This window comes from Gambusia affinis, linkage group LG10 (genome assembly GCF_019740435.1).
Source record: "Gambusia affinis linkage group LG10, SWU_Gaff_1.0, whole genome shotgun sequence".
NCBI lineage: Eukaryota > Metazoa > Chordata > Actinopteri > Cyprinodontiformes > Poeciliidae > Gambusia > Gambusia affinis.
The window spans coordinates 28,407,693-28,430,978 of record NC_057877.1 but is presented as its reverse complement, the minus strand read 5'-3'; the positions used below and the strand labels follow the sequence as shown (position 1 = coordinate 28,430,978).

The 23,286-nt window shown below is 40.8% G+C and overlaps 1 long non-coding RNA gene across 1 annotated transcript; it reads left to right on the top strand.

Moving 5' to 3' along the window:
- The first annotated feature begins 9,246 nt into the window (after positions 1-9,246).
- Positions 9,247-13,439, top strand: LOC122838542. The gene is made up of 3 exons (XR_006371907.1): positions 9,247-9,336; positions 11,805-11,887; positions 12,428-13,439. It is a non-coding gene; the product is annotated as an uncharacterized LOC122838542 (long non-coding RNA).
- The last annotated feature ends 9,847 nt before the right edge of the window (positions 13,440-23,286 follow it).

Here is a 23,286-nt window from a genome sequence, read left to right as displayed (position 1 = left end):
TCTGCCAGTGGAACTTGTAATATTTTATTGATATTAATGAATTATTTACTTAAAACAATCGGCTGTTTTCTGCAGAAAAGTTATTTGTAAGTTAGTTTTGTCATTTCAAGTGTAAAAAAATATCTGAACTAGAAACTAGATGAAAAAATACTTGGTAAGACTTTGTGTTTTTACAGTGTATTTAGCTTAGCTGTAAAATGAACAGCCTGTTCGCTCCAAAGTGGGGTTCTGTGGAGTAGTTGTGTTGAGTCAGTACCTTATCTGGTAACTATTGCCAGGTTTATGTGCAAATTTGAACATCTTTGTTTTAGTTTGTTTAATTCTGCAGCATAATAATAAAAAAATCATCTCAGTGTTGGATCAGTGACGGACACGTTCAGTCACAGATCCAGATGTCACAGACGCTGCCATCGTCTCCCAGACAGGAAGCGCCCATATAAGGAATCTGCTGTAACCTGGATGTCAGGAAAGTGTAATAGAAAATCAGCTCTGCATATTAATCACCTCTATTGTCTGCAGAACGCTTCGACTTTTAGCACCAATAAGGAAATGAGATCAGATGCTTTCTGAAAAATGTCCTGGTTTTTACAAACACTTTGCAGGATGTTGAGATAAAGAGTAAGAGGGAGGAGTTTTTAAGAAATCCTAAAATGACAAATATTTTTTTATGCTCTAAAAGGAGAAAGTTTCTTGTTTTGATGACTTTTCTACAGCTGCTGAAACTCTTGCAGATAAAACTGACATCTCTGTAGTTCATCATTTAAATTTGTGATTTTGTGGAAAATGAAAAAAAAACTACAAATATGTCAAAACGGTCAATATTTCACTAATGTCAAAATTTTTGCAATTGCAGTTTTTCCATTAAATAAGAAACATAATTAAAATCACATCTGAATAAATTTATTAACATGATGAGCCTTTACAAACATGCAGTGACATCATCATTCAACTACTTCCTGTCAACATCTTCTTTATGGTTTTCACCAGTAGTAACATCTGGTTGTTGGTCATGTGACTCGTGATGCAGATAAAACGTTTCTATTGCAAAATAACTTCTGTGTTTTTTAATGTCCTCTTAATCCAATAGGAGGAAAACTCTAAGAAAAGATTGAAAACAAACAAAATTAAATTGGGAAATAAATCCATTTTGACACGACCATGAAAGCCGCCTCATCATAAAATATAAAAAACAAGTTGTTTTTCTAAAGTTGCCGTGTTTCCATTAAGATAATTTATTTTCAAAATGTCAATTTGCTCAATCTTATGATCAATGAAACTCAGGAGCTTCAATCTTTTCATCTTCCTCAGTTTCTCGCAGGTGAAAACATTTTGCAGCTTCTCTTCCTCCAACGTTTGAAGGAAAGTAAAATGACTGCAGGAAGCTGAAAGTCTGCCTGTAAACAAACTGTGTTCCTGTAAACGCTCTGGCTGGTTTATGTTGCATAACCAGGAATGGTTACTTATCAGAGCTTCATGAATGAGGACACACTCTCTCATGGGGCGCCGTGTGTGTGTGACAAAGGAACCAGCGGCTCCTTCCTCTTCACTTTCCCTAAACTGGACAAAAAGCTGCTGTGGTGTCGCCTGTCCGCCTGCCAGACACCGGCCGCGCCTCCGCGCCTTCCAGGCAGGACGAGGCCTCAGCTGACCTGCTTCCAGAAAACACACACCTACATTACAGCAAGCAGAAAACACACACCCTTCTGCTTCCTGCATCACAGCTTTACCTGATGCAGGTCTAAACTGTGAAAACTATCAGGTGAAGAAAAGCACAAAAACAAAGCAAAGATGCACAAAATGCAACTTGTGCATGAGCCAGATATCTAATAAATGATGCAACGATGTGTTTGCTCATTTCTCTCAGCAGAGGATCCATAAATATGTCCTGCTCTGTAAACGAATCCTGCTGCACTGAGTCAGAAGTTAAAGAGCCACAGAACTCAGATTCACATAAAACATTTCAACCAGGGGTGTCCAAAGTGTGGCCCGGGGGCCATTTGTGGCCCAGAAAATGACATTATCTGGCCCCTGGCCAGAAGTCAAGAACATTAAAAACATTTAACAACAAAATAGAAAACAGTTAATCACCAAAGACATTTGGAGATGGCCAGTTTCTCTTAACGAGGCAACAGTTGGAAGGCCTTTTGTTTTGGATCTTTATTGATACACTAAAAAAACACAAAATCCTAACAAGTATGGTTGACTACGTTCTAGTTTCAAGTATCTTACTACACTAGAAATAAGATTAATTATCTCACTTATGATGTTGAAAGTGCTGCTGCTGCTATATTTTGGATACTCTGCGGCAGGATGGGTGGTGATTACATTGACCTTTGACCCCATATCTGAATGTCTGGACATTCCAAATAACTCAACTCCCTTTTTTTCCACATCTTGAATCTTAATTGTTTTGATTTCCTGCCCTCTGATTGGCTGATCCCCCGTTGTTTCTACCAGGCCAGAGAGCAGGTGTGCCTAATAAAGTGGCCGGATGTGTAACCGTTTCTGAGGGTTTCTCCTGTGTTTGGAAGTGACTCAGTGACTGACGGAGCAGCTGCTGACCGTCTGAGGTGACCGTCAGCCAACGCCGCCTGCCTCTGTTTCCATGCCGATGACACGCAGTCGCAGTCTGCTGAGGTCAGTCTGCTGAGGTCAGTCTGTGGGTCGGCGTGAACCGCCGTCACCAGCTGACCCCTGGCTAACAGGAGCGCCCTCCGCCCTCCGCCCTCCGCCCTCCGCCCTGCCCGGTGTTTTCTCTGACTCAACGCTCCAGAGCTGCTCTGGTTTCCCTTTCCGCCCCTCCAGACCCGTTCAACACATGGCAGCTCCGTGGCTGCAGCCAGATCTGGACGGTTGGCTCACGCTGCACTGACCGGATCAGAAAACTCACATTTACAGTCAGAGATTTACTGAATCTGGGCCTTTAAGCTGATTTAAGGTTCAGTGAATGTAAAAATGTGGATAAAACACTGAAAAAACACAAACTCTTAATAAGTAGTTTTGGTTTAATTATAATTCCTCTGCCTCATTATTTCACCTAAAACGTGGAAAATGTTTTGTTATCAGTGAAATAATCTGAGCTATAATTTTTTCATTAATATGAATCATCTGGTCTTTAGTTCAAATACATTAATACACTTAACATTAGACAAAACTAACTTATAAATAACTTTTCAGCAAGATTTATGAGCTTGTTTTAGATAAATAATTTCTTAGTACTTATTTCATTTACTTATTTCACTCACAATGTCTTGTTTTCTTATTAACTGTTATTATACACAGTTTTGTAAAATAACTGTCATCAGCAGGAAAGGAGACCAGAATCTGAAGATTTAGTATTTTTGCATTGTTGCTGCTTAAACCATAACCATATAATATTTACCCAGAAGTTTAAAATGTTGTTTTCTAGATAAAAGCCACATGTGATGCAAAACTCCACAAATACCTGCATGATGCAGAGTTTTCACTTTCTCCTGGAGTTTTTGCAGAATGAAGTCATGTTTTAAAATATAGTCTGACATCACCTGAAAAGAGTGCAATTCACAAACACACACACGCACACACACCCCCACACACACACACACACACCCAGAGGCCACTGGGTGAGATGATGTGTTTACTGGAAGAGATCATGGGTCTGATTGAAATGCAGACGGTTCTGATCTCATGTGATCAGTGACTCAGCAGCTGGAGGTGACATCACCGTCCTCCTTCACACCGCCGCTCTGATTGGTCGAGTCAAACTGAGCCGGGCTCAGCCAGCCAATCGGAGTGGATGGAGTGAGAGGGCGGGGCCAGTGAGGCAGAGAGGGAAAAGGCTGACATGACGTCACCGTCGGCGGGTTGTGTGTGAGAAAACAATGCAGTCAGATTACGGAGGCTTGTTTACGTCCTGCAGCAGAACTTTCTGCTGTCAGGCTGAGCTGCTCCACTGTAAACTCCTGTCACATTGAAATATGAAATGTTGTTTATCTTTATTTAATCCCCTGTGTTCCAGGAAGGATTTAAAACATTTATATCTGCATGCGAAACTTATTGAAAAGAATATCGATGATCCAATTCAGGTTGAATCTGACAGACTCAAAGTGCAGCATCTGTTACACTTTCAGCTGCTGTGAGAACCAAACGTTTTGAAAAACCTGTTCCCCTCCTCACCTATGGGGGCGCTGCACCGAAAACCACTGAAGGAAACAACATGAGTCAGAAATCATAAGATTTATAACTTATGAAAACGTTAATGCTCTTTATTGTAATTGACTGCCACTCAAATTCATCAAGCTACTTTTAGCGTAGCAAGTGCAAAATCAACATGTTTTTGTCAAGAACAAGACTGAATGAACCGTCCAGCAGCCCGACCAAAACCAGCAGGTACGGTGCCAAACAAATGAAATTATTATTGAACGGTGAATCAAAGGGACAAAAACATTTATTTTGTAGGATTGTCTGCAAAGGGGCTCCTCATCCAGAAGCCGTTGCTGTTTGGGAGCCGTCACATGGGAAGGTTTGGCATCTACTTACTGCAGAACTAGCAGTACGTAGTTAGCTTAGCTAACAGTTTTTAGCTGCAAGCTAAGCGACATGTAGCCTCCGTTTATGTTGCTACATGTACTTAAGTGCCGGTCACCAGAACCTTGTTCACACAAGGAGTTCGTATGTCTTTTAGAAATCTGTGTAAACAGTGATTGTATGATCCATGGAGTTCAGGCTGTGAAGCTCCTCCATGTTGTTCGCACTCTTCAAGTTCACTAAGTGGTTAAATTCAAATTCAAAAATACTTTATTGATCTGAAAGGGAAATAACTGCATCGTAGTACAAGATCAGCGGCAGCTTGTCCACATCGTCTGACGTTTACATTCTCCGTCTCATCCGGGTCGATCCCGACAGCAGACATTTCGTTCAAGTATCTTTTTCTTGCACGTTGATCAAGAGTGTCCACTGATTTTCTTTGTTGGTCAACATGGGTTCACTATGCATTGCACATGCACTTGCCTACCAAGATGGTAGGATCACTTCCAGTCCAGACTTGTGGGATCGATGCGTTTTACAGCTGACTGAGCGTTTTTAACTCTTCCTGCTTGTGTGCAGCTTCCTCTCATCTGTGAGGTAAAACCTGTTAATGCTCCTAACTGCAGGTTATTTGCTGAAATGAAATTTGCGCTGTGAAGGCAGTCGGCTGTGGGGACACTCCCGATATCTGTTCCCAGGCCTCTCTCTCTCTCCAGCCTTTCCCACTGTCTCTGTCGGTGTCTCTCGCCCTCCTCTCCCTTCGTTCTCACACTCGTCCCCCTCTACCTCCTCTCTGTCCGGTCATGTGACACCGAGCACCCTGCCGGCTCTCAGGCACAAACACGTACACACATACAGCGGTGTTGGGTTTCTGCAGCAGTTGAGTGTTTGTTGTGTGAAGATCTCAGCGACACTTTACTGCTGGGAAACTGGAAGCAGCTCGACGTGACGGAGGATTATTTGTAGTTCTGCGCTGCAGTAAATCAGCCTAATCACACAGGAATCCTGCAGACACAGGGGTTAGACTCCGCTGGCAGACATGTCTAGAGATAATCGGTTTTACAATTTTCACTGGCAAAAAAAAGCAATTCCAAATAGTCGTGTTAGCATGTTTTCTGATGATTCAGTTTAAAAAAGAAGGAGAATGTCTCGTCGGGGAGGGCTGACGGAGAATCACTGGAAATAAAAAATGACGGAATAAATCAGATTGCTTTTACTGCCTGCATACTCTCACATGAAGTCACCAGTCTTGATTACTTTGGAGGTCAACTGAATAAATGCTGAACAGCAAATATTGTCACTAGAAGTTCTTCACAGCGTTTTGCAAGGACCGATGTCAGCTAAACAAAGCTTTTTAAAGCTTTAAAAAGTTGGAAATGTTTCCTCTGCCTTGCTTTGCAGATACTCAACAATGTCAATTACATTTACATTTCTGAATATGTTCTGGTGCAGTTAGTAGTGAGAAGGTTCTTTCTTTGGATCCCAGACGTTCTGTCTGGCGTTTGCATGTTCTTCCTGTTCCTCCCACAGTTCAGAAACACAAATGTTCTGTTAACTGTCTCTCTGGCTCGTCCCTGTGTGACTGTCTGTTCTGTGTCTCTGTGTGATGGACTAGCGACCGTTCCAAGGTCGCCCACTGACTCCTGAAGACAGGCGATGTTTGGTGACTTTACCTCTGAAATCTCATCCCCATGTTTCTAGAACACCAAATGCATCACATTACCACTCCAGTACTTCAGTGTTTCTCTCCTGCAACTTTTGGATGCATCTTTGCGTCATCACACCTGAATCCAACTGGCACATCTCTGGCATTTCACCCAGTCTCGTAAAGACATGGTCACTAACCGTCCATTTGGATTCAGGTGTGTTGAAGCAAGTCGTAACATTGAGGACAGAAACACTTGGAGTTGCTGATCAGCAGCTGATTGGTGTCAGACGGCTGAAGATTTGGGCTCATTCTGCAGGATGCCTTCTAGTCTCATTGTCTCTCAGTTCTGCCCTGTGTGTTTAGGATGAATGGATGAATGGAGCGACTGTGATTGTTTTTACTAATACAGCCGGGACTTCCACTTGTTCAAGTCACACTAATATGGAAATAACTCACCTAGTTGGGGTTCATATCTGGCTTGGAAACCGATCCATGCCTTCTCCCTGCTGATGTGTTTGTTGGTTTGGTTAAATCACACACTGACACCGGAGCAGAGTTAAAAACAAACAGGTTTAGATGCTAACCAGCTGTTTTTGTACATGCTAAGCTGCATTCTGTTGCTAATGATCAGGTTCAAATGTTCCCCATAATGAAATCTTTGATTTCATCTTACTAACCTGACTTAGTTAAAGACAAGAAGGCCCATCTTCAAACCTTGTAAAGTTCCTTATGATTGACGGTTTCAATCCATCGCCATCATCAAATGGTTCATGAAAAAGTTTACTTTGTATCTTATCACCACTTTTACACTAAATAAAATTAATGTTAGTCAACCAACTGAAGGTTTACAGTAGTTAACACACATTGTTTGTTTTCGCGTTACGCCACGTGCAAAAGGTCGATGCAGAAGATTCTAGTTTGTTTGAGTTCTGCTGGTTGTGTGATTTCTTTATGGAGTACATTCAGTTCAAACAGATTATTTCTACTGTAATCAGTTAGAAAATCTGCCCCAGTAGGAGACCAGCAGGATGCTGGGAAATAAAAACTGCAGGAACCTGAAGAATCCTAGTGAAAAAAAACTCCAGAAGAGTGTTCATCACACCACAGTTCACCACAGAGTGACCCCAAACTTCACTCCATCAAACACACACTGGGAGCACTGGGAGCACTGGGAAGTTCACATGAATCCAAGAGGAAACAGCGACTCAGCGCCTGGGAAGGAGCCAATTAATAACAGAGTTCCCAGATCCTGCAAACATATTTTAGGTTTCCTCTCCTTCTGTTTGAGAGACAACGCTCACAATTAATCATCTGAAACAATTAAACCAGGTCCTGCAAAGCTTTGAGTGGAAGAGTTTCCAAAAAGTCACCAGTTTGAGTTCTAATGCTGATCAATTTAACATGCTCTGCAGCCAAAACACTGAAAATATGTCAATGCTAGATAGAAAGACTAAAGTCTGGAAGGAAATAAAGGAGAAGTTGATGGTAAGTTTAAATGGCAACGGTCAGAAATGTTCTCATTATGAAACTGAAGAAGACGAGTGTGTCACAAAGAGACGAAGAACCAGATCCAACTGCAGGGAGATGAAACTTTAACTGTTTACTAATAAAACAAGAAAAACCAAAAACTCCAGGAAAAACATAGCTGCAGTTGGATCTGTTCAGGTCCAGTTCACAGGGAGACGCTGCAGTAGGTCTGCCAGGCCCATTGGTGGCGCTGTAACTTTATCACTGAATGATGCAAAAAACGTCTTGCTGCTAATTTTCTTTTTATTGTTTGCTAACATCTAATTGTATGGATAGTTTGAGTTCTAATGCTGATCAATTTAACATGCTCTGCAGCCAAAACACTGAAAATATGTCAATGCTAGATAGAAAGACTAAAGTCTGGAAGGAAATAAAGGAGAAGTTGATGGTAAGTTTAAATGGCAACGGTCAGAAATGTTCTCATTATGAAACTGAAGAAGACGAGTGTGTCACAAAGAGACGAAGAACCAGATCCAACTGCAGGGAGATGAAACTTTAACTGTTTACTAATAAAACAAGAAAAACCAAAAACTCCAGGAAAAACATAGCTGCAGTTGGATCTGTTCAGGTCCAGTTCACAGGATCAAAGCTAACTAATTACATTTACTAGAGTAAGTTTTTAGGAGAATGTAATTTCATGAATAGTTTTTCTGAACCCTACTTTTTATTTTTACTTGAGTAATGTAATTTTGAACTATTGTTGCTCTTATAATCGACCTGCTGTGAGAAACTCAGGATGACTAATGATGGGGAAAAATGTTTTAACCCAAAAGTCTCACGTTAGCTAAGTGCTAAAGTGAGACTTCCTGTTATTTTCTGTCTGCTGAGCCTTTTGTGCCGTTTGCAGGTCAACACTGGAAACATTAGAACAGGTTAAATACTTTGACCTGTTATTACATTAAATATGTTATTACATATTTCACCTATTGTAACTACTCATTTTATTAGTTTTATGTAGAAAAAATGATTTGGAAATGTGATCCTTCTGCTTAAATTTGTCGTTTTCTAATTATATCTACAATTTTCTTTAGTGTTTAAAATTTTGCACAGAATTTGCACAAAACTTTATATTTTAATCTGTCAGATGACAGATAAAATATAAAGATTTTTATGTGAATAGCTTATTTATTTCTAAATGGTTTTTATTCCTACTGAGAACAATTTTAGGATACCCTCTTCTGTTTTTAGTTATAATCAAAGTTTATTTATAAAGTATATTTACAACAACCTCAGCTGACCAAAGTGCTTCATAATAAGGTCGATATTTAAAAAAATAAGAAATAAAAATTGTTTTATTAAAAAAATATCTAATAAACTTGTCAGTAAAATACCAATGAAATAAAAATATAAATATATAAATGCATCAATTTAAATGACACTGAGATCAATTGTCCTGCAGCTGCTTATGTTCCTTATTTTTCCATCAAAACAATATTTGTATGAATGTTTCTGTGAAAGAGAAAGTGGTAGCCATGGTAACGCAGGTATGCTACATTGTTTCCGCCTCCTTGTTGACCATATAAGGAGTTCCACTGAGCGGTCCGAGCTGCAGGCTCATTATAACCACTGAAGAGCTGCGCTGTGGCATTAAGGAGAAGGAAACTGTGAAAATGAGATGAATGGAGGTCTGAAGAGGAGCGGGAAATGTCAAGGAGGTGAGTGGGATGGCAACACACACACACACACACACACACACACACACACACACACCATCACACACACACACACTATCACACACACACACGTTTGCGCAGCTATCTTTGCGGGGACTTTCTATTGAATTCCATTCATTTCTACAGCCTAAACATTACCTTTACCCTTATCCTAACCCTAACCAAAGCTCAATTCACACCTTAGTCCTAAATCTGACCCCGGACTCAAAAACAGCGTTTCCCCTTGTGGGACCAGGCTTCGGTCCCACAAGGAGCAGTGGGTCCCCATAATGTAGTGTCAGGAAAATGGTCCCCACAAGGTATTAAAAACAAACACACACACACACACACACACACCAAGTTAAAATCAAAATGAAGAGCAGAGCTGCTGGAGGCTGGAACTGCTCACCTACACAAAGCGAGGGAAGAGAGAACAGTGACGACTGGAGGTGATGATGAGGAGGAGAGGGAGGAAGAGGAGGAGGTGTTAAATTATTCGTGCTGCAAGTTTGATCTCCAGATGCAGCCGGTTGACCATCTTAATGATCATTTTCTGGTCTTAATGAAGCTGATACCAACTTCCATCAGTTACAGAGAAACTTCTTTAAAGGAACCGACTGCTGAACGTTTCTGAAATCTAACAGCAACAAAATGTTTTCCTTCTCAATCAGCTTGATTCACTTTGAAGGTGTTTGCATGACAGCCATCATAAACATGAGTCTGCATAAATGTTTATCACTGTTGCATGGAGAGTCAGCCAGTAAATTATGACACTTTTAATGCAAAGTTAACATTATTAACAGACTTTTAATGCAACTTTGCTTTAAACATATAATCTATGTTTTTACAAAGCTAAATATTGTCATTAATAATGAACCTGAACAGGCTCTATGAAAGGACACGTCATTATGGATGTTTCCTGATCGTCACAAACGGTTCAGTCTGATGATTATAACTCAGACAAAAAACCCCACAAAATGTCAACAAGTATTTATGGTCTGTTTTTTAGTGCAAATGTCTCAGTACATCTAAAATAAGAGAAAACTAACTTTCAAATAACCTTTACACAAGAAATAAGAGCTTTTTTAAATCAATAATTCCTTGTTACTGATGGAAGAGTTAAAGTTAGTGAAATAATCTGCCAGTGGAGATAGTATTTTTCATCAGTTTTAAAGAATTACTTAAAATAAGAACTTGTATCTGCCTGAAAAGTGACATATAAGTTAGTTTTTCTCATTTTAACTTTACTAAGATATTTGAACTGGTGTGTAGACCAAAACACTTGGTAAGATTTTATGTTTTTGCAGTGAACAAGCCTGGAAATTACATTCATCCTGTTTATTTTTTAGAATTTGGCGTCTTTTTATGCTGATGACAAAGTTATTACACATTTATTTATATCTGGTAGTTCTTCACCAATATCAGTGGATTATTGACTTAAAACAAGCTCTTGTATCTTATACAAGATGAGTTGGTGCGATCGAGTGTTTTTACAGTGTAAGGCCTGTCAGTGCCTCACCTGTGGAGATGAACTGATATTATTTTCCAGCTGACCTCTGGAGCTGGCCTTGCAAACCAAACCACAGTCATGCTGCTGTTTTTTGTTCCAGAGTGAAGCTCAGGTCAGAGGTCATGTTGTCAGGATATTCTCCTGCTCTGATTCGCCGATCCCTCTCAGCACAGACAGTTCCTCCCTCCGTCTGCATCTATATGAGACCTGATCTGATCGTCTATATGGACCTTATAGGTTCAAAGATGACCGTAAATGCAGCAGGGTGTGTGTGTGTGTGCGTGTGCATGTGTGTGTGTGTGTGTGTGTGTGTGTGTCCGGCTGGCCCGATGGGCTCTGCAGCCAGAGGAAGCTTCGTTCAGGTAAACGCCGCCTGAACGGCAGGAACTGTTTGCTTCCCTTCGGAGAACGCTCAAGTTTCTGCCTGTCAGTCTGATGCAGTTTCTGCAGAGCCGCTTATCTGTGGAGCTAAACTGTAACAGCTCAGAGAAACACACACACACACACACACACACTTTACTACCGCCTGCCTGTGTGTGTGTGCGTGTGTGTGTGTGTTACTGGCTGGTTAATGTGTTGCGGTGACTGTGCAGAGGGAGGAAACGTTTTCCACGAAAAGGCTGAAGGCTTAATGAGAACAAACAGAAAGTCAGGAGCAGCAGAGAGGCACAGTCAGATGATTTCACACACACACACACACACACACACACACACACACACACACACACACACACACACACACACAGGTATTCTTAGCATTTCTGTTTTTAGAAAATCACATTCCGTTCTTCTAAAGGATCAACAAATTATTGGCTGCTCCATCAATAAATGTCACATGACGACTCGACTCTCAGCTCAGTTCAGTGAGTTTTAGTAAAGTTTTATTAAACTAACTTTCTACGTTTTATTAGAGCTGCTGTACATAACTTTTATAAAAATGTTTTTTACATATTTGTTGAAGATGGCGCTACGTCCAACCAGAGGTTGCCATGGAGATTGAAGGATTTCTCAAACATACATGAAGGAATCAAAGCAACAATCCAGGTTTGTTTTTAACGAGGGAATAAAGTGAAAACATGATGAAACAAGCAGCAGCTGAACGTTTTCTCATTCAGACTTTCAGCCTCAGTTGAGTATCCGACCATTTCAGAGGAATTCATTTATTTTATCTTGTTTGAATCCCAACCTGGAGTCTCATCGTCTCCCAGCATGCACTGCTTCTCTCCAACAGGCCAGAAACGTGACTGTTGGGTTGACTGGTGTCTCCAGTGCGTCCTCACATATAAACATGCACAGCTGGTTGCTCTGTAATGATGGACTTTGTTTTCCTGACAAACCTCTAAACTTTTCAGATTTAAACTCTGCATGGCCTGAAATGGAGCAGAAATGAGAGAAAAAAGCAAAGTCCACAGAAAAGCATCAGGAGAGTCTCAAAATGAGCCTCAAGACTTTTCAAAACTACCGACAGAATTTGGATAGTTTGAGGGAAAATAGAAAGAAAGAGACATTAATCCAGCAGATGAACATTTCAAGCATTCGTTTTATTAAAAGGTTTAATGGAAACTTATTTGTCTTTAAATGCAGGCAGAAGTCAGTAAATAAATGAAATGAATCAGTCTTGGTAAAAGCTGGCATCCAGAGGCTGGGGGCGTCCAGAGGCTGGGGGCGTCCAGAGGCTGGGGGCGTCCAGAGGCTGGGGGCGTCCAGAGGCTGGGGGCGTCCAGAGGCTGGGGGCGTCCAGAGCCTGGGGGCGTCCCAGACGTCACTCTGCCCTCCCCGTCTGAGACTCGCCAACCGACCGCAGCAGGAACTGAGAGCTGGCGAACGCAGCTCGAAGCGTCGCGTCTGCAGAGAGGGAGGAAAGAGTGAAGCTTCACTCTGTGATGCAGCTGCTTTCTCTCTGTCATGGAAGAAACGCTGCCTGTCTGCAGGGGTTCCCCAAGGCGCAGAGTGCAGACCCCTGCTCTTTGAAAAGTCTGACTTTATCTGCTGTATCATTTCATCTGACGCAGATCAATTTATGACGACTCTGTGGAGACTTGAGGGGGGCAGAGGAGTAAACCTCAGATGATGCAAACAGATCCTCAGGACAAGCAAGAGACATTTTCTTCCCCTGGTTTGCAGTCGGTTCCTCTGGGCTCATCATGTTTATATCTTACTAACATTTTCTAAGTTCACCAAACGGCACATGCAGACATGGAGAAAGAAAACAGTTTATTCACTGACAGATTTCACTCATCATCATTTCTTCATCTCCTTGAAAGCAGAACTGAGCTGATTGTTGCAACGGCAATCAGCAACTTCCTCACATAAGCAACTGTTGCCAATGTTTAACAATCTGATCTCCAGTTAGTCTTAAACATGTTTGAATTTTAATAAATTGGAAATGTTGGATAAGTGCAATAATCAGATTAAAATCTTAAATTAGCAAAAGTTTTTTTTACAGTTGAAACAAAATGTTTAAAAATAAACAGACATTTTGAAGAAAGTCAAACTGAACTTTCCTTGTTTATTTATTAATGCCAGAAAACTTTGCATGTTGTGTTTAATTTGTTTGGATTGTTTCAGTATAATAAATATTTATTACTCCTATAAATATGGGCTGAATGATTATTGATCATTTTATGTTTTTAAATGCTAAACAAAGTTATCAAAATTGGAGGATTTTTTTTGTCAATGTTTGGTTCTTTCTGTGGTGTTTGAGAAAAACATTTAAAAAAAGATAAAATTTTCTCACATCTTAGTTTGTGGAATTTCATAGAATATTATCACAAGAGATTAATATCATATAATGTTGATTTGAATCAGTTTTTTTAGTGAACTTGCATTGTTTTTATCTCCTAAGTTGTGCTGAAAAAGTTTGAAAACTTAGTTTGAAAATGCTTGAAACGTTTCTGAATTCATTTGCAGAAGAATCTGAATCCTGGAGCCAGAGAGCAGAACTTGACTTTTCAGCCAAAAACATGGCTGACTTGTATTTGCATATCTTCATGTTTACTCCGAATCTACAGCAATCAAATGCAAATCAGTGACGTGAGGAGCTGATAAAAGTTGTGCATGTAGCGGCTGCTGAGCTGCTGCTGCAGCTTTACAAGCTGTTGCATCATGAAGTGGACCCAGTTTTTTATTTTTATGAGTGCAAACAGAAAGCATGAGGGCCGTAAATCACTGGAAGATCTGGGAAGTTCCTGTCCGGGTCAAGGCCGAAACATTTATTCACGTGCAGCTAAACTTTTGCATTCAGAGCAGCGTGATAATAATCTGCAGTTGTGGAACAAAAAGCTCCTGAGGACGATTGCAGACAGACAGGATTCTGATTGCTCAGTGTTTTCAAATTTGTGTTTCAGCTTCTTTAAAGTCCAACTTTTCCTCCCAAACGAAACAAGAAGCTCTCAGCTGACAGCAGGAACAGAGACTTCATGTGAAAACAGACAGAAGAGGAAGAAGAGGAGGAAGAGGAAGGGGAGACGTGTCGATGTCCGTCCTGCAGGGGGCGACACCATCAGCAAGACAAAATGTGACCATATAAGGACAGAGACGCAGGAAGCAGGATTCTCGGTGGAGTCACGTGACTTCCAGTTAGAGAGATGCTCTCGGAAAACCGACACACACACACACACACACACACACACACACACACACTTGCACTGAGTCCTACATAGCATTTCTTCTTTCTGTGTAATCCAGTTTATCTGCTGTTTCTGGATTTGGTTCTGTAAATATTTGTTCTTTTTGGTATAAATGAGTTTCGTTTTGTGGCCTGAACTCGTTCAGCTGAACATTCAGCAGGTGATTTTATCAGTTCAGGCCAACAGCAGGCGGCTGGATCACAATAAACTAAAATATTATCTGTTTGTTTTCAACCAATTTGATTCAAATGGATCTGGAAAGACGATGATACCAAATTTACAACATAAGGAAATTAACACTGTGCAGTTAAAAATATCATGAAAGCTTAAAACAAAAGTGAAATTGTTTTATTAGTTCAAAACCATCGGCTGCACAATATCATATTTTTGGAGATTTTTCTTCTGACAAGCAAACGAGCAAAACTTTATTTCTAAATTGATCAGATATTTGCACATTCACTTCCTACAGATATCTAATCAATTTATTCTTTCAATTCACATATTAAACACTAAAACATTAAACAAATCACAGTAAAATTGGTTTAATTCTTTAAATTTCCTAATTTTCCAACGTTTTTTAAAGATTTTGGCTCCTGTAACTAAAACTCTGGACCCTGCTGCTCTGACCCGGTTCGTTCTCAATGAAACTGTCATGAAATGGAGGTTCTGACCCAGAATGTGGAGATGAAGTTGGTTTAAGGATGAAGGTGTAAAGAAATCCAGGCAGCACAGCTGAGCAGTAAGCAAGGAGCTCCGACTCTGGCAGCAACTGGTACCAAACAGAACTGGTACCAAACAGAACTGGTACTGAACAGAACTGGTACCAAACAGAACTGGTACCGAACAGAACTGGTACCAAACAGAACTGGTACTGAACAGAACTGGTACCAAACAGAACTGGTACTGAACAGAACTGGTATCAATTACAACTGGACCGAAGACGACTGGACCAAACACGACTGGTACCAAACAGAACTGGTACCGAAGACGACTGGTACCGAACACGACTGGTACCGAACACGACTGGTACCGAACACGACTGGTACCGAAGAGGAGACTGGAACCGGCAGGGATCAGCGACGTGTGGGATTCGATACACGGGGAGATAATCAGGGGAAACCAGTGACAGCTGGGAACAATCAGGGTCGTCACGACAACAGGAACTAAACACAGAGAAAACCAAATCCTCGTAGAAATATTGCAACATGGTGAATATTTAGTCTGAAAAGCTGCATAAGGAAGAAAATGTCTTTATTCTAATTCCATATTTCAGGTCCTGGTTTCTGGTTTATCCTTACAGACATCAGGGTTGAAGTTCTTTCTTTGCTTTCAGGATGTTTGTTGTAATAAAAACCAAACTTCTTGTTGCAGCTGTATCTCTTCCCCATTTTAGTTCTGATCTGTTTACGATGTTCTGTTAGTCTGTGCAGTGGATCCTGAATGATGTCACAACTTGACTGTTTCCAGCATGTTTAAATTTCAGATATAATATCTTCACATGCTGCTGTAAAGGTAGGCTAAGTGAGCCGGGTCGGTGATGTTCTGATCAACGCAGCAGGAAAACCCGGCCTCCGATGTGTGACGATTCAGACGCGCCGCAGACGGTGCCTCCGCAGACGTCACCTTCATTCTCTGTTCTTTCACTGCTGAGCTCCGACCGCAGCAGGAACTGAAACCGTCTCACAAACCGGATGCGTTTTCTTTTGCTTTGGTTGAGTTTCTTTTGGTAGACGTGAATTATCTTTCAGGTAGCGCCATCCTCAGGTTAAATTAGTTATCTTAAGTCCATCCAGTATTTATTCTGTTTTGAAAGAGATCCATGTTACCCAGTATGCAGATGACACTCAGTTGTATGTTGATGTACAACTCTGTGCTCTAATGTGTAAACTAACTGATTGATGCATGAAGCAGATGTTTATATCCTGCTAGGAGTTTAAAACTCCAAGATTTAAACTCCAGGAGTTAAAAATCTTTTATTTTCAGAACTGATGGCCAAACATTCAGTTTAAATCTGCTCCTTAAATTCATTTCCAGCCTTGTTTTTCATAGCATATAAACTTCAGGCAGATAAAAACTATTTTATCGAGGAAAGCCTGAAACACGAGAGCTGATTCTCGCCGCGTCGCTTCGGTTGTTGTGGTGAAGCTGCATGACTGTCGTTTTTCCTCCTGCTTATGAAACAGAAACTATCAGCCACAGTCAGAAATCCTCCTCCGCTCGCTGCCAGCTCCGTCCTGCGGCCGCTCCTCGCTGTCATGGTTCGCCATCCGTCGGCGTGGCGACCGCGTGCTCCTCCTGTCTGCACACTCCAAAGTTTTAAGTAACGACAACATGTTTTGTGTTTTTCTGCTGCAAGTTTCTGATATTTAAACTTCTACTAAACTGAATTCAAAGCCTTGTGTGTGTGTGTGTGTGTGTGTGTGTGTGTGTGTGTGTGTGTGTGTGTGTGTGTGTGTGTGTGTGTGTGTGTGTGTGTGTGTGTGTGTGTGTGATTAGGATAAAACATGGTGGTTGTCCAGGCAACAGTGGTGGATAGTGGCCAAAAGGATGAATGGTAAAAGCAGAATATTCAGAGTGATTCATCATTGAGAGCAGCAGGATGGTGGTTAGTAATAATATTCTGGTGTGAATAAACCCAACACTGCTAACAACAATCCTGTTTTCAGTCCATCAGAGGCTGTTTTAGTCAGAAAATCTCAATCAGCAATAATCCTGTCTTTTATTCTCTCCCTGGAAACAGAACCTGGTAAATAACACCGGGTCTTTACAGGACCTGAATGGTTTGACTGGATCAGTCAGACTCTGCTGTTTGTTATTAATATTGTTCCATAATGACCCTGATTTGTGGCAAGAAACTAATCAGTTTAAAAACTGCCTGTATTCTGTCAGAAACGGGGATCAAACCTCCGGTCAGCAGCTTGTTGGTTTTCTCGGAGCGTGTTGTTGAGGTGCAGCGAACTCAGAGACCTGAAGGTGTATGTAAATATCTGAGCCTTTTGTTTAATTTGGATTTGAAAAAAAATCCAGAAAAGTTGAAGGTGAACAGTTATTCCAATGACAGTCGCTGCATCAGAAGTGCACAAAGGATCACAGATCCTTCCTCCCAGCAACGGGTTGAGTAGCAAATAAAAATATAAAAATCTTTTCCACCAATCATCTCCTTGGGTTTCAGAGTGATGTCAGCACGCCCAGGGCGGCCATCTTGTTTTACAGCTTCTATTTATTTAAACTTTGGATTCAGATCAAATGTATGACACAATATAACAGACAGGTTAAGATTTAGTTCGTTTTCATTATTAAAATAAAGTTAGAATATCACCAGAGGTACAGAAATATGGGAGTAAAGTTTTAACTGTAGGTGAATGAAGTAGGGATTTTATAAAAACTCCAACACAAAATAACAAAAGCATTAATTATCCAAGCTTTTATTATTAAAGCAGCTTTTTCTCATATTTTAAAATGTTTTTCTAGTAAATTTGTGTCTTTTTTCTGCTAATATTGTGATTATATTCCTGTAACTCAACAAAAATGTTTGTAGTTTTGATACTGATACTCCCTCGTACAACTCATTGAGCCACTTTTTGAAAATGTTTTCTGTCATTTCTAATTTCATTACGGAAAGAAAGTGAGAGAAAAACCTGAATCAGGACTAGAAACTGGTTCTGAAAAGGTTCCTGTTTACACGCAGCCTGAGTTTGTCCTGGTTTGTTTCTGAATATTCGCTCCGTTTTTCAGATCATCATCAGAGGCAGGTGTGAAGCGGTGAGAACCTCTCGCCTCTGGGAGCAGACACTGTGAGGTCAGAGGTCAGCTTTAACTACCGGGTTCACGACCTCGAGCTGGACGGACTCCCAAAGACCTCAGCTGGCCGCCAGCATGGAGGTCGGGAACCAAACCGAGTTCAAGGCCTGAAGCTGGAGTTTTCTGTCGCAGCTCTGGTTTAATCCAACAGCAGAAACTCAGGAAATCGTCCCAGACAGAAACTTCTCCTGTCAGTAACTTTGTTTATATTCTGCTAATGTTGAAAAAACACATTCTCACATTGCAGTGTCACTGTTAAAGAAAAAACACAATTAAAATCACGCCTGAACAAGTTTCTTCATGTGATAATTTATTTAAAAAACATGCTGCATCATCATCCTGTTACCACTTCCTGTCATCTTCTTCTTTGTCGTTTCTGCCAGTAGTAACATCCTGTTGTAAAAACGTTTTTACACTGTTTTAAACCTTTTTTTTAAAACTCTTGCTTAAAAAACTTTTGTTTTGTTTTTTGTTTGTTTTTCTAAATAAATGTTCATAATTCCAATTTATTTAATTTTAAGGTAAATTAAAGCAAAGTTGGTGAAAGAACTGCACCAGACAATGTGTTGCTTTTTCAGTTAGATAAGAAACTAATCAGCTATCAGAGAGGGTTACCTTTTCTGTCCCGACCTCAGAGAAATGAAATCGTTCTGTTCTTCTTCTGCAGCGTTGAGCTGTGGGAGGCTCGGCGTTCCCAGAAGGAGCCGGACGCTCCGATCCGCAGCAGAGACCAGGAGCGGGAATCTGAGCGCTCATTCCAAATGCTGAACATCGGTAATTACAGAACCCAGGACGCAGCGGCTCCCAGCCGGGAGGCGGCAGTGAACGCAGCACCAACCACATTCACCCGACTTCAAAACTGAACTTCTGCTCCGACTACAAATTACAAAAAGGTCAAACAAACAGACTGGAGGTTCCGGGAAAGTGAGGAATTGTCCTCTGTGTCTTTAAAAAAGACGACCTTTAAAGGTCCGACCGCGGCTGGCTGTGGTCGCAGACTGAACGTCTGCTTGGTGTTTAAAGGAACCGGAGCAGAGAGACGATCAGGACAGAAGGAGGAACGATTTGGACCCGACCAGAACCAAACTAAAATCTGATTATTTATTAGAATAAAATGTTTGGAAAAACTTTCATACAATCATTAAGATTAATTTTTTACTTTTCATGGATTTTATTTTATATTTCTCTATTTATGTTAAGGTTTTTCTGCGTTGTCCAAATTTATTTCAAGGTTTTTTCAGTTATCTCTGGATTTTATTAATATATTTAATTGCAGTACTTTTAAATTGATTACATATTACATCATAATATATTTTTTTGCCTTTTTAAATCTGTTGTGCTGCAGATTTTAGATGCAACACGTTTGAAAATCAGAAAGTCTCCATGGCTGCAGACCTGCATGTCTTTATTTACTACTAAAAAAAGTTAATTTTTAATTTAAATTATATTTAATACATTTGTAGCTCAGGACGTTTCAACACTTTGTGACCAAGAATTGATTCAGATGATTTTCTGGATCATCTGTGTGCAGATAGGATTGTTATTATTACTGGATGTTTTTTCCCAGGCGTCGCCATGGAGAGGAGAGGTCGCCCCCGCCGACCCCGGCCACAGGGGGCGTCAGGCGGAGCTGGTGTCAGACTTTCACACCTGACCAGCTGGAATCCAGCAGAGCAACAAGTTCATCCAAACTGCAGCGACGGAAAACACAACCGACTCATTTTTATTAAAATGTGAGGTAAACTGCAGCATGGCGATAATCTGAGTCATTTTAGATTATGAGATTATTTAATGAATCACTGCTGAAATAATGAGCCAGTGATTTAACACACTGAACCATTTTATGCTCCAGTTCTTATATCTCAGTATAAAAAAATAATTTTTCAGTAAAATATAGGAGCGTGTTTCATGTCAATCATTTCTTAATATTGATTAATTGGTAGATAAGTTCATTTATAACAAAACATTTTTCAAATAAGTAAAAAAATCAATCAATCAGTGAATCAAAATAAAGTAATTAGCTCCTTCATCATGTTTAGACGTTATAATAACTTATTTTTATCTGGTTTAATGTTCACTGATATTCTTGGTCAGTTTTTGTTTTCCAGATTTCTTCCGTTTCGTTGAGTCGAAGGTTTGAGATCTGAGGAAGGTTTGTTCTCGGGTTGTGAGGAGAGCTTGAGGCGGCGCTGACCCAAACGCCTGGGCCGGGCCGGGCCGGGCCGGGCCACTGTTTGTGTGGTTAGACGGAGGAAAACAAGGCAGTGTGACCTCTGACCCCCCACTGATGGAGGCCAGGTCAGGCGCGAAGTTCTCACACTGTCCTCCTGCAGCTTCACGCCTCCGGCACACACACGCACACACACACGCGGGTTTCATCGGGTTCTGAACCTGCAGGTGGAGGCGGGTCGCCGCTCCAAACCTCACGACCTTCACAGACCCAGTTTGATCCGTTTGATCCGTTTCCAGCTCAGTTCTAACAAGGAGTTTGCAGATTGTTTTTCCTGGTTTTTATTTTTCTCTGTGGAACCAAAACAAACTTCAGTAAACATCAAGTAACACAGAGGTTTTAACGGTACCAAATGTAAATAAATGAAAGTGGAGAAGTTTTTCCTTGACTTGTCAAAATGTTTCTTCCCTGGTTTAAAATGATCTTCTGTGTTTCAGGTAGACGTAAAATAAAAACGCTTAAAGGTAAATCTAAATGACAACGGAGACGAGAGTCGCTCTGCGTCCTGAAAACATTTTATGGTCAGAGGTTCAGTTCTGGTCGTCTACAACTAAATAAATATAACCATCAGCGCCGGGCGGGTCAAAGGATCAGCATTTCATCTCCATGGCGATGACTCACTTCAGCTTCATCAGCTCTCCCACCGAGCTTCCTCCCTCCTCATCAGCTGATGTGAAGCAAATCAGTGAGTAAAAGCTGCAGTAGGAGAGGCAGTGGGAGGAGAGGCAGCAGCAGCCGTGGCTCCCAGTGCAACCAGTAAGTTGCAGGCGGTGGGAACAGTGGCTGATTGAACGCTTTGACACATTCGAGGTGTGAAAACAACCAACAACCAGCAACTGACCCACCGAGTCAAACAATAAACCCACTTCACGCCTCTGAGGAGGTTCAGTGGGACCGTTGGTGAGGAATTACACGAGCATGAGAGAGAAAAGAAAATAAAAGAATAAAGAAATCAGACATAAAAAGCTGCAAACTGATAAATATCTCACATGAAGGCAGACAGGCACAAATGTTCAGCAAGAATATGAAGGGTTAAAAGTGACGCAGTAAATAAATAGATCATTAAATAGTTACATTTATTCAACAGATGATTTAATAAAGATAAATTTTTTCCCATTAAATCATTAATCAATTAAAATTATTTCATGATGCAAACTCAAAACACAAAAACTCAAAGAAATGTTTTAACCACAAGAAAAAGAAGCAAAATGCTGCAAGAACAGTGAACACAAAACTCAAAATGGAAGTCCTCCAGGCCACCAGGGGGAGTCGATCAACACGCCGTATGGACCAGATCTCAGTAAACATGTCATGGCATGATTTAAGGCTACATGTCTAATATTATAAAACGGCAGAATATTAATGAAGGTAACATTAACTGCTCTAGACTCCCCCTGGTGGCCTGGAGGACGGCTGGTTTTTGCTGCATTTTTTCTATTTTTGTAATTTGCATTATTCATTTGTTTGCAGCCACCATAACAATCACCTGCTAATATAAACACAATATCTCAAACTGACTTCAAACTTTAGATTCAGTGAATGTGTTTAGCCTCAGTTCATCACACACACACACACACACACACACACACGCACACACACACACGCACACACACACCCACACACACGCACACACACACACACGCACACACACATCACCTACAGGACACTTTAACAGACAGAAGCCATTTTAATAAAGAAATAATAACTTAACTCTTTAACACCGAAGCCTCAAAATGTAATTTCTGCCTGTTTGAACTATAAAAAGTAAAAATAAAAATATTCTGAGACATAATGGTTTCAACACAAAGTCAAAATGTGGCATTTTGTTTACGATTTATTGGACGAGAAACGCAGTGGAAGACACTGCTAGCTAAAGCGCTACACCACCATAGTATTTAGCAGAAGCTAATGCTAATGTGCTAAAGAACTAAATTCAGAATTTATATAAGTGAATGCTTGTATGTATTTGTTGAATGAACTGATCTGCTTGTCTGTACTGAACCTCATTTGTTCAATAAAGTTTCTTGACAAAAAAAGATGGAAGGACAGGAAATGGAACTGCTGCATAAATAGACTTCAGCCACTTCAAAATAAAAGCCTTCGTCACAATCGTTTTTCATGCAAAGTAGTTTGAAGTTTGCATGTGACGAACAAAAATCCGTGTTAATGAAACAAAATGAAACAAAGCTGATCGAAAGCTGCTTATTTTTTCTGCTCTATTTGCCGTTTCCTTCAGGTACTTTCTCTTTGTGTTTTTCTCTTCCAGTGATTTGTTTATGAGAGCTTTCCAGGAGCCTTCATGGCCTCCCTCCAGCCTCCATGTTTGATCAGTTTCTCTTCATTATTTCCTCATGATCCTCCCGTTTCCCACAGCCTGGCTCACCAGCAGCTCCTTCGTTTACGTCCTTCTCCTCCCTCTTTTGTGCAAACAGCGATGACCTCCTCCTGCTGCTGACGTTAGAGGGAATAAATCTAACGCCATGAAACAAACCAACACGCAGCGAGGGAGGAGTGTTTGTGTGGGGAGCTGGGAGGAAGAGGAGGACGAGGAGGACGAGGAGGAAGAGGAGGAAGAGGAGGAGAAGCTGTCTGGATGGTTTGGAAATGAGTTCAGTCCCCGGACCTCTGATGGGAATTTTATTTTCCCGTCGAGGTTTTTTTTCCTGAGAAATTTGTGAGAAAAACATCAACAGCAGATTCCTCCCTCACTTTTCCCTCCAGGATTCATTTATCTTGGACTGACACTCAAATCTGTAAACAGTTTTCCCCGAAAGCGACGCTAG